This window comes from Dreissena polymorpha, chromosome 1 (assembly GCF_020536995.1).
Source record: "Dreissena polymorpha isolate Duluth1 chromosome 1, UMN_Dpol_1.0, whole genome shotgun sequence".
Taxonomy (NCBI): Eukaryota; Metazoa; Mollusca; class Bivalvia; order Myida; family Dreissenidae; genus Dreissena; species Dreissena polymorpha.
In genome coordinates, this window is record NC_068355.1 from 203,300,835 (window position 1) to 203,321,233 (window position 20,399).

The window sequence follows — 20,399 nt, forward strand, 5'->3', positions numbered from 1 at the left end:
AATAAATTCACTGAACAAGAGGCACTTTTGCTCCCCTCATAATATCGCGAGGGATCTGTATCTGTATCTGTATGGTACTCGAAACTAGCTCACTTATGAGCATAACTTATCGATATAACTAATGAGCGCAGAGGACCCATACCCCTAGAAAGGGTTTTAAGTGAACGGAAAGGGTCATATGTACTTTATTTTAACCTTTGCAAACGTATAAACAATAGTGTAATAAATATTTCTTTACAATATTTTCGTACTGAAAATTTCCCCTATTGTCATGAGGTATTAATGATTTGCAAAGGAATTTCAGGTCCAACACAATAGATGGTTTCTGAAAGGGCCAACCACAGTGAAAAGTGCAATACGGTTTCGTAAAAACGAACGCATGATGCCCATTTTCGTTGAGTAAAATAAGGGCCACATGATATAACGTCAACATGCTTTATCTAACATATTGTACGTCGAAGAACATTTCTCTTTTTACCTAGTAGGTCTTGTTGACTTTTGACCCCAATGTTACGCCATAAGACATATTTCCCGCGACATGCGGCGCTATTGGTTCTTCACCAAAAAAGATGTCCGTTGAACGAGTGGTTCGTACACGAGCTTTTTCACGTAGGCGACCCGGGTTCTAATCACACTCAAGGCCAATGTCGTAAGGTGGTCAACATTGAATGTATTTTAACAAACACTGTATTTCTGAGTAGCTGGAAATTGCAACTGTAGTTAAAAGTTCATTCCAAATTGTGTGAGTCTAGTCATTAAAATAATTATTAGGGCCCGGACATACTCTGGGTACACATATTGCAGCCTCCGGCGCGGAAGGACCTCATAAAATTCGATATGCGCATACACGCTCGGTGTTCCCAAGGCGTCTGTATGCTTTCTGGACACGTTTCAAATCATTGAGCTTAATATGCTCAGTCATTGATACCAATTTCTTTTCAGGCCGCGGTGGTTAACGGCCAAAACTCTCTCAGTCACCAAAATGATGTGAAATATATTTAGAAATTAATTTTTAAGTATATCATTGTACTCAGTATGAACAAGCGGATAATAATAACTCTTACCAAATACAACAACTGACATATACCCGTCTTATAGCAATAAATATAAACTTTATATAAAATATTAAACAAGTAAGTGTATATACGTAAAGCTGTAATGCTTTGGTCAGGTGCTGGGCCCTATGAAAACAACATGATGCGCTAATGCTTTATGTAATTTAAAGTGGTTCAGATTCAAAAGCATGCAAACATGTCAAGTGTAAGTCAGCGCAAACCTGAAACGTTTGTATGTGATGAACAAAAATCCGTATCAGGAAGACATCGTGTCACCGGAATGTGGAAAATGTACCATAAATCTCTCGCTATACAGACATGTAGAGTTACAGAGTGAGCCTAGCGGGCCGCGTTCCCAGCTAATGTTTCGTACAGGGATGAAGGCATATTTTCATTAAAACACACATAATATATTGTTCTATAAAATTAAAGAAAATAATGGGAATTTAAAAATTTAAGTTAATTCCGGAAAACAATTATCAGATGATATTAAACACTTCATCTCATGTTTGTAATACATATTTCTTAATACAATATATATATGATTCATACTTTCTTATTTTACTTTAAAATTCCTCTTTTGAAGAGCATTGGTTCCTTTTCCCAGGAGTGGGAATATGCCGTGTTATAGTTTGAGCCGCTCTAAGGGATAACTACCCCGGTAGGCTTAATACATGTGCGTAAGTGTTTAAGTCTAATCAGAGACGACACTTTCCGTCTAAACTGGAATTTAAATTTGGAAGACACCTCCTTAAACGAAAAAAACAACATAAAAAGAGGTAAGTGTCGTCCCTGATAAGCCGGTGCGGAATGCAAGGCTTATCAATAATGACACTGTACGCATTACGCCCAGTTTTCCCAGAACGCTTCTCATTTGTATACGTGTATGTTATTCAAGTCATTTTACTTTTTTATGAACTGGCATCTAAGATTATTTTATTTAATATACATATGTTTTGATTAATGTTGTTCAACTTTCTATTTTCTTCAGGAACACTCATTGTGTACATGCCTATTTTTAAATATTCATGGTTGAGTTATTGCTTTGGAAGATCGTTGACCTTATTGCTTATGTTGGTCAGCACACTACTGGTGTTTCTGAACTAAAAGGACTTATGCAATAATAAGATATCGTTGAAAGATTGCTCATAAGACGTATATCGAAGTGGCGTAACATTTTCCCTTATAGTATGTGTTCTCTGTAAACTGTGTTAGCCATATTTGGTGTTTTTTATGGAAACCGAAATAAGTGTTATTAAGGGAAATTGAGGATGATCTACCGTTGATCATTATGCAAGCGATTTTATTAATTGATTATATGCGTTTATTCCATAAATAATTGCCCACGTGCATGTTATTGATACTTTGGTGATCTGTTCCGTGCAAAGTACAGAATGGAGCCTCGTTCTGGAAAACCTTGGCTTCGTGTATGTTAGTTAGCAGTCCGCACATTCTAGTCGGGGACGTCACTTTCCGTCTACACAAGATTGTCGTTTAGAATCCACTTTCTGTAAACGCAAAATTCCATGAAAGCGTCTCTGATAAGCATGTGACACAGGCTAACCTGAGCGACACTTTACGTGAATGCATTAAACCCAGTTTCTCAGAGCGTAGCGTAAGGTTTCTTGACTTTGACCAAGTATTAACTAAATTAAAGGCAGTTTTTGATGTTACATCGTGTTCGAACAATTGTCGTCCAGAGATTTTATCACATACCATAGCTATGCTTTCTGATAAGATATTATCTATTATCTTCTTGCAAAATATGTAACATGCATCCGCCGTTCAATGAAAAAAAAAAGTCGCTTCAAAATTGACTAAGGTGGTTTTCGGAGAACACAGACCGCAATATGTGTTAAGAAGTCTGCGTTGTTAAACACTTGATACGATGACAAAATATTTAAAATAACTATATTGACATGTTTTGTACGTATGTAGTGAAGCATCGTTCTGTGACAACTGAGCTAATGCTTATTCGTGTGCACAGGCCAATCTGGCCACGACACTTTTTGCCTAAACTTCATTAATTTAAGAAGAGACTTAATTTAAACAAACAATACCATTACAGCGGAAAGTTTCTTTCATGATTAGCCTGTGAACACGTCACAGGCTAATCCGTGACGGCACTTTACGCACATGCATTGAACATAGTTTTCCCAGATCTAGGCTAATTTCATGTTTTTAAATTGGGATATTATACACAAATACACAAATAGCAGTGGCAACAGGAATATGAACTTATTAATCCGCGGGTATGTTTTATGTTCTTTATGCATTTAATGTTATACATATAACAGTCAGATAACGTGTTACGTAATAATGTCGACACTAACCATACTGTTATGGTTAAAAGATTAGTATTCCTATGTTCTGAATAATAAGCACGCAGCAATGAAAGGTTTTTAATCTTGTTTGAAAAGCAAATATATACTCTGAATGTTAATCATATTATATACTCACAGAGATTATTTCATGTATACTGTTGATCTCACTCATGGTTTATTTGTCCCCGATCCCTTTAAGTAGTACCTGAGCCGATAACGACCAATTGAGCTTAAAAGGGACATGTATATTATTATAATATTTTGGCATGTATTTAAGTTTGTCAATAAATTCTTTACATTGATAAATGTTAACATTTGATCTAAAAAGTTCCAGTTAAAAAAACAAGCATACACTCAAATAAAGAAAGAAAGTAACCCTCAACTTGGCTCGAACCACTGACCCCTGGAGTAAAAGACTAACGCTTAGACCACTCGGCCTTCATTGCGCATACAATAATTGATGCATTTTATAGTGTATACAAGCAATACTCGTAGTGTCACAAAATATAACGACAATAACAGCACTCTACAAATTAAGCAATCGTTTCGCGTTGCAATGCTTTATAATTTTAAGGATATTTAATCGTCAAAAATCCTATAATGGATATAATTGAGCATGGTAAGTGTTCAGTATTATTGTTTCAACACAAATATCATAACTACAACGAAAATTTGCGAATCTGAATATTTTTTTTTATTGTGGGAATTAATCAAAACGTGAAAAGACCCCTTTAATATTTTGGTTTAGTGAAATAAAATACGTTAGCTGTCCTGTATCACATCGTGCGGGGTCAGTAAGAAGCCGTGTAACGAAGTTCTCTTACCGAGCACCGTTCATTTTCCAGCAAGACCGTAATCATAGGACAGATTATACTGTATCTAATGACGTCACTTGGACGTTTTCATTACCGTCTGTCGCATAATATTTAAGAAACAAAAAAGTTCTTTATTTAGTTGTTAACCCGAGGCTTCCAAGTCAATAGCATATTTAATCAATTCGCTCTGGCAGTTGGCACAGGCTAATAAAGGACGACACTTTCCGCTAAGACTGTATTTTCGTTTAGAGAGAATTCCTTTAAACGAAAACTTCCGAAAAAGCGGAAAGTGTTGTCCCTGATAAGCCTGTGCGAACAGCACAAGCTAATCTGGGAAGACACTCTAAGCACTTGCATTTAGCATAATATCACTAGAACGTCCTTAAAGGCAATAGAATTAAATTCAGCTGAAATATTTGAGAATATTGGGAAGAGTACTCGATAAGGATAATTTGTGTTAAGGTTTTAATTCTACCCAAAGGGGACATTGTTTTAAGACCGTTATCAGAATGAATATGGTGTTCATCGTTAGAATTTACGATTTTACTCTGTTGTTGATACATATTGACACATAATAATTCACACAGGGGCATGACAGGAAATTTGTTTGACTGAAAAAAATGCTGCAGTTAATAATCTATGTTAGTAAAATGAATAAAAATACCCTACTATTATCGATGGCTAATTTTAAGAACCGACTGGCAGGCAGGCGGGATGGCAGGCAGGGTTACAGGCAGGCAGTAAGGCAGGACGGCAGGCAGACACGCAGGCACACAGGCACGCAGACACGCAGGAACGCAGGCAGACAGACAACATGCTCCCGTTTTCTCCCATTATGATTTTGCTCCTTCGTATCAAGTTCTCGCGTTCTCGGCCTTGTAATCAATATAACATATAATATCATATTTGCTTCACGTGGTGATTGTCAAAAGTAGTGCCTATTTGTAAAGAGTTCTCTTTTTCTTCTGGATGAAAAGCCATTTCGCGATCGCGCCCATTCCTTTAGTGGTTATCAACTGTTTCCTAAGTGTGTCTGCAACATGTATTTCATTGGCTGCGACGGTGCATTTATTGAAGTACAGGGATTTTGTCAAAATCTCACTGCCGAATCCCCGATTTCGCTTGCTTTTGGGATAATGGAATTTTCTTAGAAGCTGCGTGACGTACGTTTTTGATTGCATCTTTCGGAGAAGATCGGTTGATCTTTAAAACTGATACTAGCCTTGAACACTCTGATTTAAAGAAAAGGCAGGACCATAAACGTCGTCCGTTCCATATTTGGGAATAAGATGCAGTGTAAAGTAAGTAATAACTGCGTAAACATGCCATTCGATATAATCTTGACCAGTCAGGCAGCTCCAAATCGTATATTGACAGCTTGAGGCTGCCTGGCTGGTCACTATTATGCCGCTGGACCCGACGTGGGTTTTGTTCTGAACGTGTATCAATCAGTGTATAATCAAAGATTTTAATAGCAATCAATGCCGGTTGCTCTTTTAAAGAACACACTGCTTATGTCGTCGTCAGAGATTCGTAACTAACGATCGCGTTGTAGAACATCGGGCCAACTAAACGCTCAGCTGAAGGGCTGGGGCCCTAATTTTTAATTCCTTTTACCAAGTCTTCCTATGTTCTGAAAACGACAAAACAACATCAGCCAACCCCGGTCTCGAACCCCTAAAACCCAGACCCTTAACAAAAAAAAATCCAGACAATATTGCTATAGACTGGGGATATCCTACCTTGCCAACTTCCATCGCTTGAATCGGTCTAAGCTAGGAACACATGATTCAGACTCAGTTAACCCCCAATGATATGAAAATCGTTGGATAGGTGTTCACAGCGCGCGTTAGGCTTTGAAAGAATTTAGAGGATCGGACTTTCCGTTCAAAAGTTATGGCCCTTGGCGCAATGAATTCAGAATATACGGTCGTTTGAGCAGTATTTTTGATGAAGTACATTTGTTTTCTTCTTAGTATTCATAGCTAGACCCCTTATTTTGGGTGTGTAGATGCAGGGTGTGAATCCTTACAAGCCCCTGGTAATGTGCCCGGGGGTAAGGAGAGGTAATAATGAAGTTGTGGACCTTTTTGGGGCTGTTTTTTGTTTTGTTTTTACAAAATCGGGCCATTTATCGAACTCTGCTTATTTTATTTCGCAAGTTACAAGAAATAATTATATATTGTAGGAAATATATCTGAATTTCCAACAAATAAACACTTGACATTTAAAAATCGTGCACAAAATAAACGTGCTACATAAGTTATAACGTGATGGAGACACTATTTTTGGGTTACAAACCTCTAAAAGTGAAAATATACACCACTATTAGGCACTATTTAGCAACAGTGTACCGTGTGACCATATATACCGTTGGAAAGGTCTTTAAAAGTCAGACAGGATGTTAAAAACATTATAAAGAAATAACATTTTGTGTTCCGCACGAAACTGATAAAGCTTTTTTGGATTTTTAGCTCATTTTTATAGAATAAGATTTATTATCATTTATTGGATAGATATACGTTCACCGGACCTAACGTGCCAAATTTACGGTTGTGTGACAATTGGGGGCCGGGAAAGAGCGTGTTAAACAGGGGTACCCTCAAATAAAATGAGATTTGTGTGTGTTTTGTGCTCTTTTTAAGGTTTAAAGTGATCAAAGTCGACCATTTCTTCAGTACCCCAGATAAGCTGCGTATCGGCGTGTTTCACCCTATAAAATGTTTAAAAACGCAAAGAAATATACAATATTATGCGTATTGAATACGCAACCATTTTGAATTTTACGCAAATTCCTAAAATTCGATGCGTACGATACAATAGCTTCAATCGAAAATTATTTGCTCATTTTCGGTATATCCTCTTTGCAATTATTATCGTAATGCGAGTCGCTTTTATTCAGCAAGCGTCTGAAGGAGCAGGAAAACAGCGCAGTTGTTGGTATACTCGCTTCTCACCAAGGCGATAGATCCGGGTTCAATCACAGACTCATTTTGTGGCATGATGCGAATGACTTAGTTTATTAACTATATTGTATACGTTTGTTTTATTATGCAGAACTGTTGGATAGAATTAAGAACATGATATTGAAGCGATGCATGCGAAATGTTATATCCGTAACATTTAAAACATACCTTTGTTTGAAAATAAAAAAATAACTTAACAATCAAACAAACAGATGTTTAGATCTATATGCCTATGACTACGCTGATCACGAATTCGTTGGAATTTTTAAGATATCTAAAGCCGTTCAAAAGTTATCAATTTAAAAAAAATCAAAAAATACATATGTATCATATAATAGAAAATAAAAACATAATAAAACATAAACAGTTTATAGTGTTGTTTGATTTTTTTTCTGAAAAATATTAAAACATAAAAAGTAATAATCAAAATATGTTAAGCCCCCTTATCCTACTGACGTCCTATTTACGTGCACACTTGAAAAACGCTCGCTCGCTCTCTCGTTCGCTCAATCGAAATCAAACAATAAGATAGTGAAATCTACATACTTTTGGCTCGCTTAACCCGAATCAGGTGTTACTTTTCCGATTAATTGACCCGTTAAAGAATTATTAAGTTTAAATGGTAAAATTCGATAAGAATGCAGCACACTTTTAACAGAAGCTCAAAATCAAGTAAACCTTGAATTCCAGTAAAATAAAACAATCAGATAGTCCTATGTATGTGATTTTGTCTACCTGAACCCGAATCTGGTAATACTTGTGCGACCCCTTTAAGAATTATACTGTATTCGGTAGACAAGATAAAGGTCTATGACTGTTTTGTCCCTAATTTCCTACATGTATATTTATCCCGATTACCTATTCACTGTGGTTGAATTTAGTCAAGATGTGTTTGAGATAGTTAAGTGTAGATAGTTTGAGTTTTATTTAGTAAGTAATTGGAGAACGAGTAGCGCGGGCACGCGGTTTATCACGCTTTGGAGGGGACACGTTTTGTCCATATACGTATTTCTGATATGCCGATGGGTTTAAGGCAGGTAATCTATTCAAATAAACGAGCCATTTTTTTAGAATGTCTTTTTATATCGCCTTTTCCTTGATTAAATGCGGATATGCTACTGATTTTAAATTGAATTCCACCAAAAAATAAATATATAAATTAATGGATCTTTCGAAAGATAAAATTGAATTAAGAAATGAGTTATTAGTAGTATTTAAAAGAGATATTGGTTCGGATATATGGGGGCCATATAATATATCAGAACTTTGGAAATATATATACGATGATACTAATCCCATCCGCATGGTACCCTCGCATCACTGTGACGTACTGTAGGATTATTGTTTTATGTAATAAGGAATTCGCAGAGGTATCTCGATATATACCAGTCGTGATATTCTAATCATTATTAACTAATAATTGTAAAGCATACGGTATTGAGAACTTTTCTTTTTTCGTCATTCGCGGTTGACAGGCAGAAAGACAGACAGACAGACAGACAGACAGACATCGTGATCCCGTTTTCTCGCATTATGATTTTGCTGCTTCGTATCAAGTTCTCGCGTTCTCGGTCTTGTAATCAAAATAGCATATCATATCATAACTTTGACATTTAAGTAATTGAAGTTATATCTTTCATAATAAGAGTACTTATAACTTACTTCCGAGTCTGAACACCGATTCGTTTTCCAAAGATACCATCTCTTTATCGATAGTATACGTTTAAAAAAATCTACAACATCTATATTTCTAGCTCACATTACAAGTAGAATATTCAATGGTTTCCTCCAATAATCTTGACCCACCGTATCCACGGTGCCTATACCACGTGACTTTTTAAGATCTGTGTGGGGAGTTAAATGTCAACAAAAGCACGACGAAGGTAAGATTTTTAAGGATAACTTGTCATCATTTTCAATGGGATAAAGTGGAGAGCCCGCTCATTCGTGAGAGTTTTCTATAGGTATCATGATTTCGTAAAACAAATGAATATTTTTTCAGTAAAGTGCAACCGCGCGTTTGAACGGTTAGAAAAAGGTAGGATCAGTGTGGGGACATTATTTTATTATAACACAGAAACATCACCTCTCGTGAAATAAAGCAATAAACTTTATGGGCGGAGCTTACACTATATCATTTTGCATTCTTTTTTCAGGTTTCTTTCATATATTTATGAAAACAAAATCAAGAAAAATATTCTAACAGTAATATGATCTGTGTGGTATACAAGTTTAGAAGGATCTGTGTGGTATCCGTGTTTCTACAATTTACAGATAAATTGAGATAATAACGACAATATATATATTTTTTAATTAATTTCAATTATTTCAATATAACAATTACTTCTACTACTACTACTACTACTACTACTACTACTACTACTACTACTACTACTACTACTACTACTACTACTACAACTATTACTACTACTAGTAGTAGTAGTAATAGTAGTAGTAGTAGATCTATTATTATTATTTAAAAATTCATTCATTTTAGTAATCACCTATTTGGCACTAGTGAGCGGACAAGAGTTAAGGGAAGAAAAAATAGAGGAAACAGTTTCACGAGACAGGAATGCTATACAGAAGGGGACACTAGGAGTAAGGTGGGAGCGGGCGAGACGAAACGATAGCAAACTGTTGCCAACAACAAGAATGCGGATAGACGAACACAATGGACATTTTAATTCTGACACAAATTCTGCAATAGAAATTGTGTCAAATATTACACAGGTTGACAAAAAGCAAAGGCATGTTCTTTCCTGAGTAATACGTATGTTTTAAAATCAAATTTGGAATGCAAACTGATAAAACAGAATCCACCAGACGTATTGGCTTGTCATTTTGTTGTTATTTAAAGTTTAAGGTAAACGGTATGTTTATTAAAAACAAAATACTGGTCATAGTAGAAACATATATATATATATGTGTGTGTGTTTGTGTGTTTTATTTCATATATGGAATTCATATTGTTGCATTAGTTTATTACAGAGTATAGATATTGACAATCATTCGCCATGTAATGGTGATAATGTCATGTTATAAATTATGTCGTTGTATTCAGTGTAACAAGTGTATGCTTATATTTAGCGTTAATTATTTTGAAGAGAATATAAAAAGTAAATGAATAAAAAGTATATTATATGATTATATATGTACGATTCTGTGTTGTGGATGGATGCAGCTCTGAAGAATGTCAAGACGTATTTCGAATTAAGGAGTATTGTATTGTATACACAACCACATTGCATACATTGTTTACTGTCAATTACCACGGCCTAGAGTAATTATAAGCAGGCAGTTAATTATGTAAAGCAATCGTGTAAAACCCTAGTATTAGCAACCCTGGCTGCTTATGATTATCGAACTAGCTCGTGACAGCGGTATTTAAAATTGAAACCAACGAAAAACATCGCAAAACTTTAATCAAATTATATTAAAAAAAGAATCACAGATTCGATAATACAAATCACAGATGCGATATATTAATGAATAACGTAAATCCAAATTATTGCACAATTATTTGAGAATGATTTCAAACACACAAACGAACTAAACAAAACCTAAAAATTAATCAAATTCGGATAACTTTAGAATCATTTTGAAAAGTACAGTAAACGAATAAAATAACGTAAAACGATAATGAAGTTACACAGACAAACTGTAAACCATTTTGATTTTTAATCAGTATTTACGGATTTATGTGAAGTCCTCACGTATCGGGAAAGGTTTGTTTTGCGTTTGTACGTTTTGAAACACTCCTCACTACTGTAACACTTTTCATGCATGTGGGTATTGACGTGCTCTCTGAGGCCATTCTCACTCCTAACTGCCAACCCACACTGGTAACATTTCACCAATCCCTCTTTTTTGCACTTTTCTCTCTAGCCACGAGAAGGTACTTGTCCGCAAAGCTCCTGCCGCACTGTACACACACGTGACATTGGGGTCCTTTGTTCGTTGAAGCCTTCTAAGATTGTAGGCATCCTGAGAAAAAAAACAACATATTTTATTCACGTGACATTTTAATGCGTAAACACGCTATTTAAAAATGTTAGTATCTGAGGACACGCGTTCGTTAGTTTTTAAATTACAAACGATTTGACGATTTTTGAGTTATTTCAAAATATATGATAACCTGAGAGATGAGATATATTGTATATTTGTGTTGTTTCAATAAAATCCGTTCATCTGGTTAGCATAACTGTATAAAAATGTAACTTTTTTAAAGGTATTTAATCTTACCTGAAATGCTTTCCCACAGCAGTTATTGTTTCCAGAGTTAGCGTGTCCCCTAATGTGGCGCAATAATCCAGCTCTGGTCTTCGACATTTTTCCGCATTCGGAGCATTGAGCCATACCTTAAAGCAAATATAATATCAAAAATAATAAACGATACATTACTTCACCTGACAGTAGTGTTTGGCGCCAAAATAAAAATGGAATTTGATACAATAACATAAAGTGTACACTTATTTAAGGTAAGCATGGACTTGTCATCGATTTAAGATGCTCCAACGTAAGATTTTAATATTATAATGGGGATTGTACAGAATGCCTGTAAATCATAATTATGTATTAGTTCAACAAGCAGTGCAAGCGTAGTGTATAGCCATTATGTGTTTTACATGCTAGCACATTTAAAAATCCCGTTTCAAATACATTGTTGACAAGCATTTTCTTAAACAACTAAATAGAACTGAAAAACTTAAAAACAGTATACCACACAGATCATATTACTGTAAGAATAGTTTTCTTGAATTTTGTTTCGTAAATAAATTACAGAAACCTGAAAATGGATGCAAAATGATACAGTATAAGCTCCGCCCATAAAATTTATTTCTTAATTTCACCAGAAGTGATGTTTTTGTGTAAACAAATAATGTCCCCACACTGATCCTACCCTTTTCTAACCGTTCAAACGCGCGGTTGCACTTTACTGAAAAAATACTTATTTGTTTTATAAAATCATGATACCTATAGAAAACTCTCATGAATGAGCGGGCTCTCCACTTTATCCCATTAAAAAGTGACATATTAAAAAAGTTATCCTTAAAAATCTTACCTTCGTCGCGCTTTTGTTGATATTTTACTCCCCACACAGATCTTAAAAAGTCACGTGGTATAGGCACCGTGGTATCAGGCCGCGAAATAAGACAAGTGGAATTCAGCCAACAAATAATGCAAATTTTAATGATCTGCTGTCGAAAACATTATTTTAATCCGAAATCCAATCAAAATAAAAGACTTCGATACGTTTTGCGCACTGGATATTTCAGCGTGCGACATCGCTTTCATTCAAGATAGTACCGTTCGATTTGAAATATTGTAACATCATTTTTATTGATCGGCTCAAAATGTCGTGTTTTTCCCAAAACATGTATTTTACGTTGTCATGTAAAGTCATTTTCCTCGGTCAACTTCCGATATGTTTCTGTTAAATTTTGGGTCAACCAATGAACATCAACGAAAATGTCGCACAAATAAATTGCTTACAGTACTCGATCACTTACACAAGAGGAACACACTTTTTCAGAAATGTTGGCTGAAGGAGACAAACGGACTTTGAACACCTTCACTGCATAAATAATTCCTTATGATATCCTTCATATCGAAATACAAAACCCTACATGCAATAATAAAACGGACTTCTTGGTAAGCATTTTAATCATACTGTTTCTTTAATCAGAAGGTGCTGATAATTCTGGAGTTCAATTAATGTGCATACATTATACTGGTCCTTTAATCAGAAGCTGTTGATAATTCTGGAGTTCAATTAATGTGCATACATTATACTGTTTCTTTAATCAAAAGCTGTTAATAATTCTGGAGTTCAATTAATGTGCATACATTATACTGTTTCTTTAATCAGAAGCTGTTGATAATTCTGGAGTTCAATTAATGTGCATACATTATACTGTTTCTTTAATCAGAAGCCGTTGATAATTCTGGAGTTCAATTAATGTGCATACATTATACTGTTTCTTTAATCAGAAGCTGTTGATAATTCTGGAGTTCAATTAATGTGCATACATTATATATTATATCCTCGCTCTGGGAAAATGCGGCTCAATGCATGTGCGCAGCCCGCACAGGCTAATCTGGGAAAACACTTTCCGCTTGTATGGTATATTGCGTTTAAATGAGGTATTTTCTTCGCGAAAGTTCACTTCAGGCGGAACATGTTGTTCCGGATTAGCCCGTACGTATTTAAGGCATTAAGACTTCATGATCAACATGTTGTTCCGGATTAGCCCGTACGTATTTAATGCATTAAGACTTCATGATCAACATGTTGTTCCGGACAGTTCTGTACGTATTTAATGCATTAAGCCCCGTTTTTCCAGAGCGAGACTCATATATTTTGCCTGTTAAGTTTGAACGAAACAAAAATCTTTAAAACAGGAACAAACTTCGGTTTAAAACTTAAACAGGTTTAAATTACATTAAATTAAAACCCCGCCTTTGAAGCCTAAATACATTGCAAAATTGTTCAAAATGTTACAGATTTTCTTATGATTGTAAATGAAGTCTTAAGTAATTACATTCGGTAATCATATGGAATCCAACGCAATAAGATAAAATACTATCTTATAAAACTCTTTAATTTAAATTGATATATAATCAGGTTGATTTTTGTTTAAGCGATTGCGTTTAGTGATAATTCTGGACCAAGTATGGCGTGAAGTCATCAATCGGTTTAAACCACAAATGTATGTAGTTATTGCTCAAAAGCAGTCACATCCGCTATATAAATTCGTTTATGTTTAATGTATTGTATGAATTTCCTCCATTTGTAAATGAGCAACACTTTTGAAAAAAATAGGACTGAATGCACGTGTGGAAAACGGGGCTTAATGAACGTGTGTAAATTGATGTCCAGAATAGCAGTCCGCACAGGCTTATGTAAGACGGCATTTATCGCTGAGACTTGATTAGCAGTCCGCACAGGCTAATGTAGGACGGCACTTACCGCTGAGACTTGATTAGCAGTCCGCACAGGCTAATGTAGGACGGCACTTACCGCTGAGACTTGATTAGCAGTCCGCATAGGCTAATATAGGACGGCACTTACCGCGGAGACTTGATTAGCAGTCCGCACAGGCTAATGTAGGACGGCACTTACCGCTGAGACTTGATTAGCAGTCCGCACAGGCTAATGTAGGACGGCACTTACCGCTGAGACTTGATTAGCAGTCCGCACAGGCTAATGTAGGACGGCACTTACCGCTGAAACTTGATTGCAGTCCGCACAGGCTAATGTAGGACGTCACTTACCGCTGAGACTTGATTAGCAGTCCGCACAGGCTAATATAGGACGGCACTTACCGCTGAGACTTGATCAGTCCGCACAGGCTAATATAGGACGGCACTTACCGCTGAGACTTGATCAGTCCGCACAGGCTAATGTAGGACGGCACTTACCGCTGAGACTTGATCAGTCCGCACAGGCTAACGTAGGACGGCACTTACCGCTGAGTAGCAGTCCGCACAGGCTAATGTAAGACGGCATTAACCGCTGACACTAAATCGAACAATTCCATAGAAAAGGAAAGTGCCGTCCCGGATAAGCCTGTATGTATGCATTAATCCCCTTTTTGCAATAGTTTGGATCATATGAATAGGTCGTTTGCTTTAAATAAATGAATAACGCACAATTATATGCTCATTATGATACGGGGGTGTCATTTCTCATATATATATCTAATGGATGTTGCATTATATTGAGAACCTACGTCTCATAGATTTAAAGCCATACAACGTATTTTATTATTTTGATATATTTCATTTCAGGTCTCAAAATTAATTGGCAATCCAGCATTCTGCATTCAAAAGATATATGACCGATACAGAGAATCTAGATGAATAAATATGAATATCAAGAAAATTTGAATAATAACATATAGTATGCAAGATTATATAGTGCAGGTGTGCGTTACGGCATGCAATTCTACAGCAGCTAGACGATTTACATTCTCTCATCTACTAGAAATTTTGCACTGAGTTTTAAGCTTTAGCACATTTGTGAACGGCATCATTAATATTACTTAAAGCAACATTAACAAATTGAATCGCATAGTAACAGTTATGATTTGACATTTGGATTAACATTACCGTTTGAGTTTATGAGATTGACACATGGGAAAATGTTTATATTTAAAATCATCAGATTTAAATTATTACAAACACTGACGAATAACAAATTCAGTTACAAGTCATGTACATAACTCTTCAAAGCGTTAAAATAACGGACACATAACATTTTAAAGGAGCTTTAACTTTTTAGTAATGAATCAAACAAGCCTTCTCATTACGTTAAACGATTGTTAACAAATCGTAAATATGTAATGTATTATGAAACATTGTAAAGTATCAAATTCATTTTTTAGCGTACTAGCAATAATATTTTCCATCTTAAGCAGATATACATTTCCGAAAAAAAAATGCATCAAAGAAAAGTTCTGATATATGCTAGCGCTATCAATAAATGTTAGGATATTAATAAACAAGATAAACGTTTTAGTAATATCACAACTGGATAGTTACCTGTTAATTTTGATGAGACATTTGTCATTGACAGATATTTGAATAATCCAGTGCTTCACTATTCTTTTCGGAACACCACAAGAAGCGGGAATGTATCGGCCGGCTAAGATTCGCATTCCGAGTGATAGACAAACAGTTTCCTTTCGTCGCAATAACGCCAGCAGAGAAGCCGACTACATTATTTAAATTTAAAGCGATGAATGCACTGAATTTGTTGGCTGTTAGACGCAACTCATTATGGATTAATTCAAGGCTTTGTTAACCAACAATATGAAATAAATACAATCTAGGTCACGTACATGTACAGTAAGTTTGAACTGGTATTTTTAGTAGTTTGTATTAATTTATTAGTTGTTCACACATTTTTCATCATCATTATTTTTTTTCTTTTTTTCTGATCTTTTCAACTGCAGAGTGGAGTCAGTGGAGTAAAGCTACTAGGGCCAACATGATCGTTTTTTTTGTTTGTTATTGGTCTTTTGATTGTAAATGATATTTCAAGTACTGTGACCAAATTTTATTTATGAATGTTGTAACATTGTTGCTGCAGATATTCGTCAGCCTAAGATTTCTTGCGAAAGGGGCATTCTATTCTGAACTAGCCGACACCCATGGCATCAGTCGCTCGAGCGTGTCCAGAACTGTGCATAACTTTGTGGAGTCTGTCAACAACAACCTGGACAATATTAGGTACATACTTTAACTGTAAGATAGATTTGATATAATATTATTGTACTTACAGTTACAAACAGACAATCTTAAGTCTACGGTTTTTCTTTTTTTATCTGTCACACTTTAGTGTCCATATTCATTGTCAGACTTTTACCTTATTTTTTATTCTTTTTATAGCAGCTCATAAACCAAGGTCAAGATCAGCAACTGCAGCACAATTTTTATTCTTATAAGTTATCTTTAATTTATTTTTAATAATGCTATGATCTTAACTGTCTAAATATTATAATTGTATATCACATGCCATAGTTCTTTCGTTTTTAACATGTTAAAATAATCACGTTTATTGTATTCAGGTTAATTAATTTATTTATTTATTATAATTGATCTCAACTCAAGGACGATACTGTTTGTTTATATAATGTAAATTTCATGTAATGTTCAATTGTATATTTGTTATATGTTTGTTGTTATATTATGTCGGTCAATAGTGATACATCGCTAATGTTATACTTGTTATGTACAAACCGACTTGAAATAAAATTTGTATTGTATTGTATTGTTACAAATAGACAATCCATTTTTACTTATTGATGTTAAACACGGGCTTGGCACAGACAATTCTTAAAGTTAATAGTCTGCAACAGTAGAAAAATGTAGCTTTCTTAGAAATCCTATATATGAAAACGCAACTCCAGACTCCAAAAGCTTTACCAAATTGCTCATATAACCACTGGTATGTGGAGGTGGCAATGAACAATTTTACTGCAATATTTCACATTTTATATCTCCATTTTGTTATATATTTATCAGCTGATGAGTATTAATTGAAATGTTGAAATTAAATGGTGGCCTTGTAGTTGACAATTCTTACTATGTTTTTTTTTTTAAATCAATATCATAATCATGACCATTTTATGATACAAGTATGCTGCAAGTGAATACAAATGTAAATACATTACTATAAAATATAAAAGATATTTTTTTTCTCAAATACAGCGCTTTCTCAGAGGTTTATTTCTATATATTGGTATATTGGGTTATGTTGTAACACTACAATAACATACGAAACTAAGGGGTATTTGAATGTCTGTGCATGGACAGAATTTATTCTCTTATTTTGAACTTTCATAAAAATTATCAATAACGACAAAATCAACTATATTCCCTGTAAATTGATATTTAAAATTTACAATTATTATTTTGATTTTGCACATGTTTTCAATGGTTTGGCTAAAACAACAATATTATTTGGGATTTGTTTGCGCATGAATTTAGTGAGCGCCTCCTTTTCCAATACGCAGTATTGACCATGTACATGTCGCACATGGCGTATCAATATCGAAGTAGTCCCACGCTCAATTTCCTTGTGCGCCTCGTTGAAGCAAATCGCTTCATTGAAAAATAAAGCCTAGTCACATGAATACTATAGCCAATCAGAATAATGTTAAATAGTGAAACCAATGGCAATTGTTATTATTTTATTATGAAGACTCAGTCAACAGTCAATTAAAGGTAAGTGATATTTGTTTTTACAAATCTTATAACTTTAATAGATAACAATGACATACCGTTCTGCTTGAGGCGTTTATTTTCCTCTCCTTTGTCTAGGTTATCTGATATAAAAAAGATATTGGGTAAAATATTTATACTTGTGTTTCTATTAATTATGAACAATTAATGAGCATGTGTTTCACTGTTGATTTGTGTTCATGCATGATATATCATATGAGGCTGTCCCCCTTTTAGTATGCCATATTCAATGCCAATTTAAGCCTTACATTATTAATGACATTTATTATTGCATTTAAAGTGCACTGTCAAATACCAAAAACAAAAAAACAAATGTCAACATTTAAGCATGTTTGTACCCACCATTTTCTTGCATGGATCTCTTGAGTGGACCGGTATCGATCCCTCCACCTTGCACTCCGAACAGCTTTGTTTTGGGCACTAAGGACAATAGCTGGAAAAAGTGAACAACTATACATCATTCTGAAAAAAGTTGTTTTTTTTGCAAAATTAAAATAATAATATGAACCATGGACAAATGCTAGATCTGCATCATTATTTTATTTAAAATTTGTTATGTTTACAATATGAATACCTTATCCTCCAAAACAGTTAATTGCATTTTTTTTGGAAGAGCTGCCTCCCCAGAGCTTTCCACAAAGCGTCTTCTCTTGGCATCCTTCATAATGGTCCGGCTCTAAGATGAATAAAATACAATTTGAAATAATTTATGAGTACATGGTCTCCCTCCTCTGAATGGTAACAGTAAAGTAACATGTCATTTACTTTCAGCTACATATATATTGAAGAAAGTGCATTCAAATACTGATCGTAATGATTTTTTAGTGATTATTAATCACAAAAACTTAATGTGTCAAATGCTAAATGATTGTATAAAAAGTGTGAAAAGGGAAAAAATATTAATGGTAATGGTGGGATTGAACTTACATCCTGACAATAATATAGCCGCAATTTGACTAAAAACAGGTTAAGCAATTATCCCCCTCTTAAAACTTATTACTTGCCTTGAATTAGTTTTTAGACCTTTGAATTTGAAGGATGACCTTAACCTTTCACCACTCAAAATGTGCAGCTCCATGAGATACACATGCATGCCAAATATCAAGTTGCAATCTTCAATATTGCAAAAATTATGGCCAACGTTAACGGACAGACAGACGGACGGACTGACAGTTCAACCGCTATATGCCACCCTACCGGGGGCATGAAAACCTATAATCATGGAGTAGGAAACCGAATATTTACACCTTGCTATTCATAATACATTTTAATTGTATAAATATACAAATAAGTAATTGTACAAATAAATAAGTAAGATGATAACTTTTGTTTCTATCTGTAAAGTGATTTTTATTATTGACTCTTAAATTTTATGTTATTCATGTTATATGCTTCTGACATGGGCCTGTTTAGTATAGTTGTAAGTGATTCATAATTTGTTATTGGCTTTACGACAAAGTTTAAGTACAGCTAAGTTATTCATTTATAAAACTTATTACTACCATCATGGATTCTTCTTCCTATACAAACATATAAGGTATATTTACCTTCCAATCACACCACTTTTTTATTGAATCTTCTACGTTCCTCTCGTTCCCCCCTACGGAATTTATTCTGCAAAAGTTTCAAATTAAACAAATGAATACATCTCAATATGTTCTTTCATTTTTTACCAAAAATAGTGGTAGGAGTGAGGGAGAGTACTTGGAAGTCTATATAAGTACAGTAGACATGGTCAATTTATTTTGTTATATTTAATATATAATTCATACAATATATCAGACTATTTCAAGCCAACACTATCAAAAGGTAACCAGTTGTTACTCCCCATGGACGTCACTCCCCATGAACATGCAGTTTGTTAAGATTACAGATTAGATTACAAGGTATGATCACATCTTTCCATGGGCACTTGCACTTTGATGTTAAAACAATTAATACGTTTTTATTCATTAACACTTCATTAAAAGATCAATTCCATTTTTCAGGGTAATTATAGATCAACTAAACTTAGGAGGAGGACAAATTTTCATTAGTGTGAATATACCCTATCACAATGTCAAGGAATATCAATGCTGAAAAGTAAACAATTTCAAAACCTTTCTTTCTGTGCATGGCAGTCACGCTGCATTTGAACTTCGTGATTTTAGATTATTAGGATAATCATTACACACAACCTGTGTAACGTTAATGTGTCCATACCAATTTAATTATGTTTCAAGATGGTCCTCCATTTAATGTAAAAAGAACAAGAAAATTATGACCATGTCAATGTAAATTTCTATAAAAATTAAATGAGTCGAATTACAACTAAATCGTTGTTCGATTTGCCTATTTATGCCTGCTTATCCAACGGTTATATTATCATACAATGTCATTTTAGTATCCGTGTTGACCTGTTGATATGAGAACAAATTAAGACCGGATGTAAGAAAACAGCACTCTGCTGTACTTGATAACGATCGTAATCCCCGTACTTAGTGTGTC

General features: G+C 34.7%; 1 long non-coding RNA gene across 1 annotated transcript; it reads right to left on the reverse strand.

The window, feature by feature from the left end:
- Window positions 1–17,820: 17,820 nt before the first annotated feature.
- On the reverse strand, window positions 17,821–20,191 carry LOC127864692 (uncharacterized). Its single transcript, XR_008042213.1, has 4 exons — window positions 19,460–20,191; window positions 18,487–18,588; window positions 18,255–18,345; window positions 17,821–17,995 (listed from the first exon to the last, which is right to left on the reverse strand). It is a non-coding gene; the product is annotated as an uncharacterized LOC127864692 (long non-coding RNA).
- Window positions 20,192–20,399: the final 208 nt, after the last annotated feature.